Below are 12,081 nucleotides of genomic sequence, written 5' to 3' on the forward strand. Positions count from 1 at the left end.
GGGGGCGTCGAAAACCCCCCTCCCCCCCCCCCCCATTTCAAAAATTGTGTCTTTTCATTCCCTAAAGCTTAATTAAGCTTAAGTTTTTGTTTTAAAAAACTAGTTCAAATTTTTGTATTCACACTTTGGCCTAAGTGGTTTTTTCACAAATGGAGGCCTAAACGAACTCCAATTTGAGATCCGATTGGACAATTGGCTTTGTGATGTCGAACTCTATAACCTAGCCACCGTCATGCACTTTTCGACTTTCGGATCACATGGCTGCTTTATAATGCAAAACCTTGCAGGTATTAAATGGGGGGTCAAACAAACTCCGATCGAGAAAGTGAGACTTGCATTGGGATCCTGGCATCAAACTCCATCTTGGAAAACTCCAGCTCATTGATCCACAACCGTTTCATTTTACATGAAAAGTTGGTCCTTAATGGCCTCCCGAGCTTTTTTCCACTTTAAAGTGCACTCTAAGAATCCACTCTCAAACAATATCAAAAGTACTAGAAAGTATCAAGTGATGGGGATTCCTCTGCAAAGAGATGGGGGTCCCTCCAAAAATGTTCCCATGAGGGTCACTACCAAGTGATGGAGGGTCCTCTACCCAAGGGATGGGGGATCCTCCACCAAGGGATAGGGAGCTCCAAATAATATTAGATATTCAAAAATATCAAAAAGTATCAAACAACACCAAAAATATCAAAAAAGTACCAAGTGATGGGAGTCCTCTCTTAAGTAATGGGGGGGGTTCTTTGCCAAGGGATGGGAGTACCAAACAATATTTGATATTAAAAAATAAAAAGCACAAAATAATATCAAAATTACTAAAAAACTACCAAGTGATGGGGGGTTCTCCACTAAATAGTCACTACAAGATACAGGCCTTATACTGATGTTCAAAGCGATGAAAATGTTCATAAATAAAAATTTCCCCGTCGTCGTAAAAAACGTTGGTATTAGCAATGCCATAGAACAGTCGCTATGAGCATCGTTATCAGCATCGCTGATACCAACCACAGATAGTGACGATGATAGAGATGCTTTGTGACACATATTGCGATGCTAATAGCGATGCGTGCAGTAAATTTGCAACGCTAATAGCGACTGCAATTTTACAATCACCTTATGTTCAAGCTGAAACCTCTGTTGTTCAACCAAATTTTAATGTCATAAAAATAGAGGAGGTGGTCATGGATAGAAGGCTCCAAGAAGAAATAGCGAGAGGTAAAATAAAGGTAGATGTAGTAGAGACCATGCCTATCAAGTGGGTACGTGTCCAAAACTAAGGCAAGCAAGGAAGCAATCAATGAGGCAAGTACATCACGGGCACTTAGAGATGAAGGGAAGAAGAGAAAGACTTGAACTAGGTCTAAAATTGATATCTTTGACTTTCCTTTGGGTTCTCGGACACAACCTTATGATCTGATAGCAGATGTAAGCTTTCAAGGGCCAAAAATTACTTGGCCACAACTACTTCATGCCTCTCCAAAGCTATGACTACAATGGTAAAAAATGGTAAGCACAAGGGTAAGGCAAGGTAAAACGGTTAGTGCAATCAAGGCATATGGCCTTAAAGATATAGTGCCTTTAGTGGAGGCTCAAATCAAAGGTCAAAAGATTCGAAAAATATACATCAAGTGGAGTAGAGGTTTGTGTCATGACAGAAAAGCTTATGCATCAATTAGGCTTAGAAGTAATGGAATCCTCAACCTTTAGGGAAAAGATGGCCAACAATGATGCAGTCACATGTGTGGGTGTAGTGAAAGCTTTGAGGGTTTCTGTTTTTGGAATCACTGCAGCAGTGGATGTTTATGTTATGCCAGTATAAAGGGAGAAGGATATCCCCTCATCCTAGGGAGACCTTGGCTTATGGGCATCGGAGCTACACAAGATTGGACAACAGGGGATCTGGAGTTGAGGCCACGTAAGGTGGGTGGCCATGATCAAAAGGTGGTTTATAACTTGAAGAGTGGGGGCCAAGAGAACCTTGAACTAAAAACATCAGCCAATGAGTGGAGCTCAAGTGGATGTTCCTCATCGGTAGAAGAGGAAGAGAGTTCAAGTGGAGAGAGTGATAGCACTCTCAAAGTTATGGGCATCACCTTAAAGGAACCTACCTCATCAGAAGACAACCCAAGAATCCAAGGAGAAGATGTGTGGGATGCTAGCCTAGAGAAGATGGTATCCAAGGATATAAAGGATGAAGAAAGGGAGGGTTATGTGAATGTTCTCAAGAAGCATGCATCATTGTTTATTTCTGATTATACTCACATTACAAGTGTCATTGCAATGAAGCATCACATCCAATTAAAAGAAGGAAGCAAACCTATAGTACAAAGATTGAGAAGACTAGGAGTTGTGCAATAGGATGCACTATTGACAGAGGTGAAGAGACTCTTGAATGCAGGATTCATATACCCAATGGAAGATTCAGAATGGGTCTCCCCAGTAGTAGTGAGGCCAAATAAAAATGGTAAGTGGCGAGTATGCATAGATTACAAGCCACTAAATGCTGCAACAAAGAGGGACCACTTCCCTCTCCCATTTCAGGATGAAATCTTGAATGAAGTAGCGGGACATGAGCGGTATACAGTGTGTGATGGCTACTTTGGCTACTTCCAGATTCGCATTGCAAAGGAGGATCAAAAGAAGACCACTTTCATCACACCATGGGCTGTTTTTCCTTTCGGGTCATGTCCTTTGGTCTCACAAATGCCCCAGCAACCTTTCAACGATTCATGAATATGGTCTTCCAACCTTACTTTGGTAAGTCCATAAGGGTTTTCATAGATGAGTTTTGTATTTACAGCTCAAGGAACATACATCTACGCAAGGTTGATGAAGGATTTACTTGCTTAGCTAGGTTGGGTGGACAACTAAATAAGGATAAACTAGGCGCTCCACGCCTAGGCTTGCCCCGGCGCAGCAGGTGCGATTTTTGCGGGGGGGTGCTGGACGCGTGGTACCCGCCCCCGCGTTCTCTTTTTTTTTGTGGGGGAGGTGGGGGACTGCCACATGGCACCCGCCCCCCACCTTTAACTAATAGTATAGATGTCACATTGGGGAAAGCAAGATTACACTACTAGGGCATATAGTGTCAATTGAAGGAATTGAGGTAGATCCAAAAAAGGTAGAAACATTGCTAGCTCTACCTTCCCCAACCTCCATCAAACAATTAGTCTCCTTCTTACAAAAGCTAAGATATTTGGGTAGATTTATACACTTACTCTCTCAGGCCATATATCCCCTGCAGCAACTACCATGCCAAGAAATACTTGTATGGAGTGAACAAAGTGAAGGACATTTTAAGGAGATAAAGAAAATATTGGGGTCACTTCCTATAATTGTCCAGCCTTGTTGGAAAGAAACATTCTTTGTAAACCCTAGCATGGGAGAAGAGGCCATTGGTGCTACTCTCCTATAAAAAGATCCAAAAACATCCTTCATGAGGCCTGTGTATTTTTCCAGCCACCTCATGAAAGCCTCAGAGAAGGCTTACACCTCCATGGAACAACTAGTGTTGGCCCTCATGTTTGCAGTAACAAAATTTCGGCCATATTTGCTTCCAAAGAGGTTTGTGATTATCACTGTGGAGGATATGTTTCCCTATGCACTACAACATATGGAAATCTCTGACAAAATAGCAAAGTGGGTGGTCCAATTTCAAGAGTTTGATTATACATTGCAGGTTGAAAAAACAACTCAGCATGCCTGGCTGATATTTTGACAAACAGGTGCTATGAAAAAAATATCAGGGTGAAAAGAAAGGACCTTCCACCACCCCCATCCATAAATACTCTTGTAGATGCTTATAGCCTCTACTTTAATGGTGCATACAAGAGAACTAAGGATAAGGCAGCCGCAAGCATTGTTGTTTTCTTTCCTTTAGGAGAGAAAATCTATGGTGAAGGAATCATCTTGGAATGTGTCCACTCTAACAATGAGGCAGAATATCAAGCTTTAATTCATGGTCTTTGTTGGTGTCTTAGTAACTCAATCGAGAGGTTGAATGCTTTTGGAGACTCTATGCTATTGGTAAGGCTGATGCAAGGTACATGGGCATGCAAAAATACAAATCTCTCTAGTAAAATGAGAGAGGCCAAATCTCTTATGAGAATATTTAGGGAGGCACAAGTACATCATGTGCCAAGAGACCAGAACAAGGATGCGGACCATCTAGCATCATCAGAGTTGAATGAGTCAGTGGTGGAAGCAGTGGCTATCAAACTCCCACTTCAGTAAGGCAAGGAAGACTTAGAAGATATTCTACACCTCTTAGAGCAAGGAGAAGCTCCCAAACACCTAACTAAGGGAGAAAGACAGTGGCTAGCTCGGAAGGCTACAAGATATCGCATGGTAAATGATAGTTTGTATTGTCTTGGTAAGGATGGTGTACTTAGGAAAGTGCCTTCAAAGTGGAAAATTGAAGAAATTTTAAAAGCTTGCCATGATGAGGTGTGTGGAGGCCACTTTGCACATGACGTCACAAAGTAGAAAGGTTCTACAAGCCTGCTTTACTTGGCCTAGTCTACACCAAGATGTCAAATATTGGTGTCAAACATGTGAAGCATGTCAGAAATCAGGACCACGACGGCTCATAGCAGAACCCCAAACCCCAATCAAGGTCTATGGACCCTTTGAGAAATGAAGAATTGATGCCATAGGGCCTCTACCATGCACTCCATCAGGAAAAGAGTATATTATCATGGGGATAGATTACATGACTAGATGGGCCGAGGCTATGCCAACTAGAAGAATCACTGTTAAGAAAGTGAGTAAATTCATCTTTGACCACATTTGTTGTAGGTTTGGTACCCCTCTTGAAATACTATCAGATAGAGGACCAGGGTTTAGAGCTAATGTGGTGGGTGAACTCATGCAAAAGATAAATATTCAACGACAACACTCTACCCCTTACTACCCTCAATGCAATGGATTGGTGGATAAGGTAAATGGAATGATTTGTAAAATCATCAGCAAACAGGTATATTCAAGGCCCTGGGATTGGGACAAGCACCTTAATGGAGCTCTATGGGCTTACAGAACCTCCTTCAAAACCATGTTAGGGTTCACACATTTTCATCTAGTTTATAGACAAGAGGCTCTTTTGCCTATTGAGGTGAATTTAGCTAGCCTTTGGGTATTAGGTGGCACAGTAGGCTCTCAAAAGGAGAAGTTACATAAAAGATTATTGGACCTAGAGAGGCTACAATTGGATCGTGAAGAAGCCATCAACCACTACTCCCAAGAAGCTGAGAAGTGTAGAGAAAAGTTCAACAAGAAGCTAACAGATAAAAACATCAGGGAGGGATCTTTAGTGCTTCGATATGACAATCGCTTTGATAAAAGAAAGGATGGCAAGTTTCTCTACCGGTGGGAGGGACCATTTTGGGTCACAAAAAAATTCAACAATGGCTCCTACAAACTTCAAGACATTGAGGGAAAAGTGTACAAGACCAGGGTAAATGGATGGCGCTTAAAACCCTATCACATCAGGGTGGGGTTAGCTCAAGATACCAAAGAGTATCTAGAGGCATAAATACCTCTAGCCAGGTTGCGGGGAGCTATATGATCCGAGAAAGTCACAAAAAAATATTTGTCTAACACTTTGTTGATTTTTTGGAGGTTTGAAATAAAGAAGAGGGTGGAAACAACCTCTTGGGAAATCCAAGAAATCACCGGATGGAAATATTTCATGGACCGGTTTACCAAGGGGGGGTGAAGAGTAAAGATCAATGGAGGAAGGTGAAGGGAAAATATGTAATGTGAAACGAAAAGACATGAAATGGATTTGGAGCCATCCAAAGGGCATGTGAGGCTTATAATGTCATGGCTTTGGAGCCTTATTCAAACAAATGGGACCCTTCTTGGAAGCATTAGTGGAAGAAAAATCACGCACATGATTTTGTAAGATTTTTTAAAAATACTTCCACTCCAATCCAAAAAACTTTTCAGCATGAAAGTTGTAGCACGTAAGCTAAAGTGTTGGCAGGTATTTTTTTATAAATTTTTGGAGCTACGAATCGAGAGATATGGCCAAAATGGTGGACGCCAACTTTTTCCAACTGCAGTGGAGAACGCCTCCCAATTTTATACACACCCACAGTTTCTTCCCCACACTTAACACTTCCATAAAACATCATTCATTAGACTCCCAACCCTTTCTCCTCTCTTCTCCTCTCTCTCAAGCTAATAAACCATTAGAATTCCCCTCCTAAATCACCCTCAAATCATCCTTAATTGTAGTAGTAATGTATGAATTCTCACTACTCTCTCTCCATTATTGCTAGATATGATCTTATTTTATGAAGATTCTCTATATTTTTTTATAGGAGAGCTCTAAGTTGGACTCAAGCTATGGGGGGGAGAATGGAGACGACTCACCTATGATGGAACTTGATTAAGTACAAAATTGATTAACAAAATATCTAGATGGAGCTTCCACATTGGTGGAACCGCCTTAATGCAGATTTGGAGGTGTTAATTCCTATTCTATCTTAACCTCCTCCCTAAACACCCTCAAGGGCTATATAAAGAGGCCTTCTCCTTTGTAATTTGCAAGAGAGAGAGCCAAGAGGCCTTCTTCAGCCCTATTGAGCCTTCCCCATTCTCTCTCATGAGCTTATGCATTTCATTCCCTTACTATAGCTTATGCGTGCTCTACAGTGTAATAAGCCCATGCTATTGGTGTCCATATTATGTATATTGGTTATGTCTTGATGGTTCTCCATCTCTTGTGCCCTCTTAAGTTTTATTGATTCATCTATTTTTTGTAGTTCTCACTATCTCTCTCTCTCTCTCTCTCTCTCTCTCCCTCTCCCTCTCTTAGTTTTCCTCTCTTCTTCCTCACAAGCTCCTCTCCCTCTTGCATAGTGTCCTAGTCCGCTCTGCCATGACTAGGGGGTGTCCTTACCTCATTCACTTTTTGGTAGAAGGGAGTTTGGCATAGTATAGAGGCTACCATACCGAATTTCCTTCGTCAATATCATTCCTCCTAAAGCCGTAAGAAGAATATTGACCAAGAAGAGGTTTAAGAAAGCGAAGGAGCAGTGTGTTGAAAAGCTCTTGCAAGGGTCTTGCCTAGACAAAGAGGACATGCAAAGCACCCTAGACAAGGTCAAGGCTACACCCAACTCTTCAAAGTTATGCAAGAGATATTGAAGAAGAAAAATGTGAAATACCCAATGCCATTTTGACTTCCATGTGTAAAAGTCAAGGGGTCTTTGATTCCAAACCCATCTTCAGTTCAACAAACAAGATGCAACATCAACCAACAAGTCTTGGACATCCTTGGGAAGCCATTTCATTCAAAAAAATAGAGTGCTACACTATGATAACTATAAGAGCATATTCTTTGACCTGAGGATGTTGCAAACAACAATGATCATGTTTTACATACTAGAGCATGCAAATGCAAATGGGGTTGCCATTTTTGTTATCAAGATGGATTAAACTAACATTGTGAAGGGCAAGAAAATGGAGAGAGTTTCTCGTAAAGGTTGTGACAAACCATAAATTGTATCCGATTCGAACATCATAAATGGCTATGAATTTCACCTTGATGAACATGGATGTTCAACCATGTACTGAGGGGGGTGAAGGGTTTGAGAACTTAGTGCACCTTAGCATGCAATCAGAGTAAGATATTTGGTGGTTGTGAGCATTTCAAGTTGACACAAAATATTTTGAAGTATTGAGCTAGGTGTTTCAATGAACTTCTATACCCAAAGACGATAACTGCTCAATAATTAGGGGAGGAACTAAGTGTCAAAGGGTTTGGACAATATAAAGTGGAGTGGCACCTGGCCACAAATTTAAAGATACTAAAGTGCATGTATAATGTGTCCAAATGTGCTATTGCCAAGAGTCATTGCATTTACTTCATGGCCATGGCCAAGGAGTGCAATGCCACTAGTTGGAACAAGGCACCTAATAGACACATTAAAGATCCAAACTTTTAGGCCATTCTAGATATTCCTTTAACAAACATCGATATGTACACACTGCATACCTTGTGAAAATTAATTGAGACAATTATGCATCTGTACATTGGATTTGCATGGAAATTACAACCCCAAAATGCCACAGACGGTGCTATCAGGGCTAATGAGAGGGTTTTGTTAGACATTGGTATCCATGGGGGGAATGTTGTGTTCAAGGCTGATTCTTAGAGATCCAAAAATGGAAATAGTGTTTCCAAGAAACCCCTGATAGGTGGGGTTAAGGCATGAAGGTTTTTGGGCTTCCATGGAAAGCCTGGAGAAGGTTCTTCTCGTATTCATCACAACCAATGGAAAGCACTACACAATGTAGTCAAAGACCACAAGGATGATGGAAGAGCAAGAAACAAGAAGGCTGAAGGACACATTATTCCTATATTGTGACAAAACACCTTGTTCCATTGAGGATCTCCCCAACTTCAAGAAGGCCCTTGACAAATTCAAAACCTCCATGAAGGATGCGTTGTCGTATTGCTGCGCATTCGAGGTGTGAAAACCACCCAAAAGTTGTGTGTGTGATTTGATACTTTGTACATACTTAGTCATTATGTTTGCTCTTTTATTTTATGTGGGTAATATAGTGAAGAGGGGTTTGAAGCAAGAGAAAGAAATAAGTCGTGATGAGTTGACATACATGATTGCCCTTCAAGCCTGTGGTGCACTTACAGATGCAGAAGCTATTGTTTGGAAGGAACAATTGCCTCTACTTGGGTTTCTGGAAATTGGTCAGACATTGCATCATGATGCTTGTATGAGGGGTTATACTTCAGATGTCTTTGTTGGTAGTGGCCTTGTGAGTATGTATGGAGCACATGGGACCATACAAGAAGTAGAGAGTATGTTTATTCGCTTACCGTTTCGAAATGTCGTATCATGGAGTGCAATGGCTATCTCTTTGGCTTACCTTTATGGACACCATCCCAAGTTGAATGATGGAAATGCATTTCGTGTGTTGGCTGCTGCTTCTTTTCTTGATTTGTAGGACTTGTGCGCCATTTGTACTGAGTTCATCATTTCTGAAATAGGGACAAATAATTTTCTGTCATCTTAGGCTTTTGTTGAAAGCCAAGATTATGGGATCTATGGAGAACGTGTCAGGAAGGCTTGTTGGGTGAAATTTCTTGCAAATACTTTGTATATTCTGGCTTTGAAGGCTATTATGTACAGTCCAGAGCAGAATTTTGGTCTTAAGAGAAACCCTGCATTTGACGGGACTCAAGGTGTTCAAATTTGTTGGAAGAGAGACGAAGCAGCAATACTCAGTTTCAAAAATTACTGGGCTTCTTTTCTGTTAATATGACAATAGATGAGATTCGAAGTTTGAAGGCTATTTTTGGGGGGAAAAGTGTTTTCAGAAGAACACAGGAAAATTCGGCAAGAAGGGGCTTTTCTGGGGAGATACCAATTATTTTTGGAAGGAGATTCGTATTTTGGGATGGCGGGGGAAGTTTTTTCTGATTGTCGTGAGCGTACGAAAAGAAAGGAAAAAGCTTGAAGAAGATTACAGAAGCTGGAGTTAGTGGTGATCGATGATTCAAGAGGATGCACTCAAGCTGTTGTGAGTGGTGCAGGCAATCTCCATACGACGGGTGAAAGGGAGAAGGAGAGCTATGAAGGAAGATTGTTCGATATATCAAATGCAGAAGGACAAAAATAGAATTATGGTTTGTAGATGATTGGATCGAGAATGCTTACCAGGATGGTACCCACAAGTAGCAACAGATTCCTTTCCATCCTTTGCGATGCTCTCTGTGGTGATAGAGGAGTCTCAAAGTAGGTCGTTCAAAAACCTTAGATGTAGAGGTGTAGGCCAAAATCGAGGACAATGATGCAGACGATAAATGGAACAACAGGGCCGACTCATTGCAAAAGGGCAGCGCTGTCCAGTCTGATTGAAACCGTCGCATTTCCACAGATTGAAACCTGTCCCGTTTCCATAGATTGATACCCATCATGTTTCTACAAATTGATACCGTCTTGTGATAGCTAGACTGATACCCTTCTTGTAAAACCCATAATCACCGAGGAGGACAGAAGTGATCATTAGCAAGCAAAACATGCAGCCTGTTCTGCAGGTTCAGAGTTGAGAAGATTGCATGCATCAGAGTTGGAGACTGGGGGATTCAGCAGCAGAATCAGAGTCGGATTCTAGACAGTGTCAGAAGCGGGGTGATTAAGTGTGCTCATGGTTCCGGACAAGAGATTGGCAGATTTTGGGAGATTGCGATGCGAAAGGAGCTTCAATTTGGGCCAGTGCCACCATCACACGAATGTCAAGTGAAAGGGCTTAAGGAGACAATAGAAGCTTTAATACAATTGATTTTGAATTTGGATCTGTTTGCAAATGATTTTGCAAAGCTTGAGGAGTCGATACAGGGCGGCAGAATCATCAGTGGCACAGGTGTAATACTATGAATCCTGTTGCTAATGTTTTCCAAAAGCTCAAATGTCGCTTCAAGGCATTCCTACTCTCCAATGTTTTGGTGTATTGACTTCTCCATACTCATAACCACACTTGCTAAATTCATGGATTTGAAGCCTATCCAAACTGTCAAGAAATACAGAGACATTTGAAGCCTATCCAAACTGTCAAGAAATACAGAGACATTTCTGTTTATACAAACCCTGTGCTGTAACATGTAAAGAATGTCCACTTTGTTGGAGTGCAATCACTGATTGGATAATAGATTTGATAGCTTGATAAAAGCTAGAGAGTCCTGTAGTGTCAAATTTTGATCCTTAAGAACTGGCTGAAGTATTTCATGGTTACTTGATACAAAATTTCTGCATAGAATTCTGAGTGAAAAGACAGTGAATTTACAGCAAACACATGATATATACCATGCAGAACTCTTCCATGTTTTTGAAGGATTACTGGTTCATTCAATACAAAGAATTATGTATGATCATGAACATTATTGTTCTTTCCAACTGATCAACATCACAATAAGTAATTGCAGTCATAACAGATTAGACTTCATTCACTTGCTTGATCTTCTATCCTGAAATTTATCAAGGACTTCTGAAGTCGCGACATTGCTTTCGAAACCCTTCGACAGCGTGGGGAGAAAAAATTTCATGCATTACATCGTGAGGAGGCTACTTCGATTAAAAAAAAAGTTTAAAAAAAAAGGGAAAGCAAATATGAGGCTTTAGTGACAACTACAAAAGGGGTCATTACCAAGGGGAATGGGACCCTTTCTCTTTGAGGGAGGTGTTTTCTCACTTGATAGTGACCCTCTATAGAAATGAGGGGCCCAACACTGTAATTCCCTGATATCAAGGTAGACCATGAAAAGAGGTCACTACCATGCGAAATGGGAGCTTTGCTCTCTGAATGTAGAGGCCCATTTTACTTGGTTTTGATCCTCTCTAGGAATGAGATACAAACAATCCAACTCATTCCATTCAAGGTAGATGATAAGTAAATGACAAAAATAACTAATTGGAAGGAACTCACAATCAAGCAGATAGCACTTGAGTTTTTTCAAACTTCATATGGAATTTCAGTAGGCCTTGAACTTACTACTTAGCACTTAACTAATTCCATATCTTTTCTTATGTGCATCGTATTATTTATAGTCACAGTCCCTGGTTTGCAAGGTAGTATGGGAGTTTGTTGATTTGATCCACCCAAGGAATGTAGAAGTCCCATTACCAAGGAAGGACTAGATACTTTAGGCATATAAGAGATGATAGTGGTGCGCAAAAGGCAAACAATCCACTGGAAGTTTTTTAGTGGCTTTATAGATTAATTTTGCACAAAATAAGGTTAGAAGAAGCAAAAAGAATGTGCCAAAACTTGAAAATTGCTTTTGCTTTAAAAATATTAAAAAAAGAGACAAGAAGCATATAATAACTCGTATACAATTGATTTTTTTTTAATAATGGGTGGCCTCTAGGGAGAGACAAGGCCAGAGATGGGGCTTAAGGAGCGAATAAGAAGGTATTCATTTCCTGCTACTTGAGCTTGAAAGGGACAATTTCATATTCTTGCCATCCTCATCACCCTCTTCACCCAAGGTTGGCAGATATACAAGTGGTATTGGTTCCGTTGGAGGCACTGATTCTATACCCAACACTCCTTGAG

The sequence above is a fragment of the Lygodium microphyllum genome, chromosome 3, assembly GCF_053477565.2.
Source record: "Lygodium microphyllum isolate KBCC chromosome 3, Lygodium_microphyllum_v1.1.10, whole genome shotgun sequence".
NCBI classification, from domain to species: Eukaryota; Viridiplantae; Streptophyta; class Polypodiopsida; order Schizaeales; family Lygodiaceae; genus Lygodium; species Lygodium microphyllum.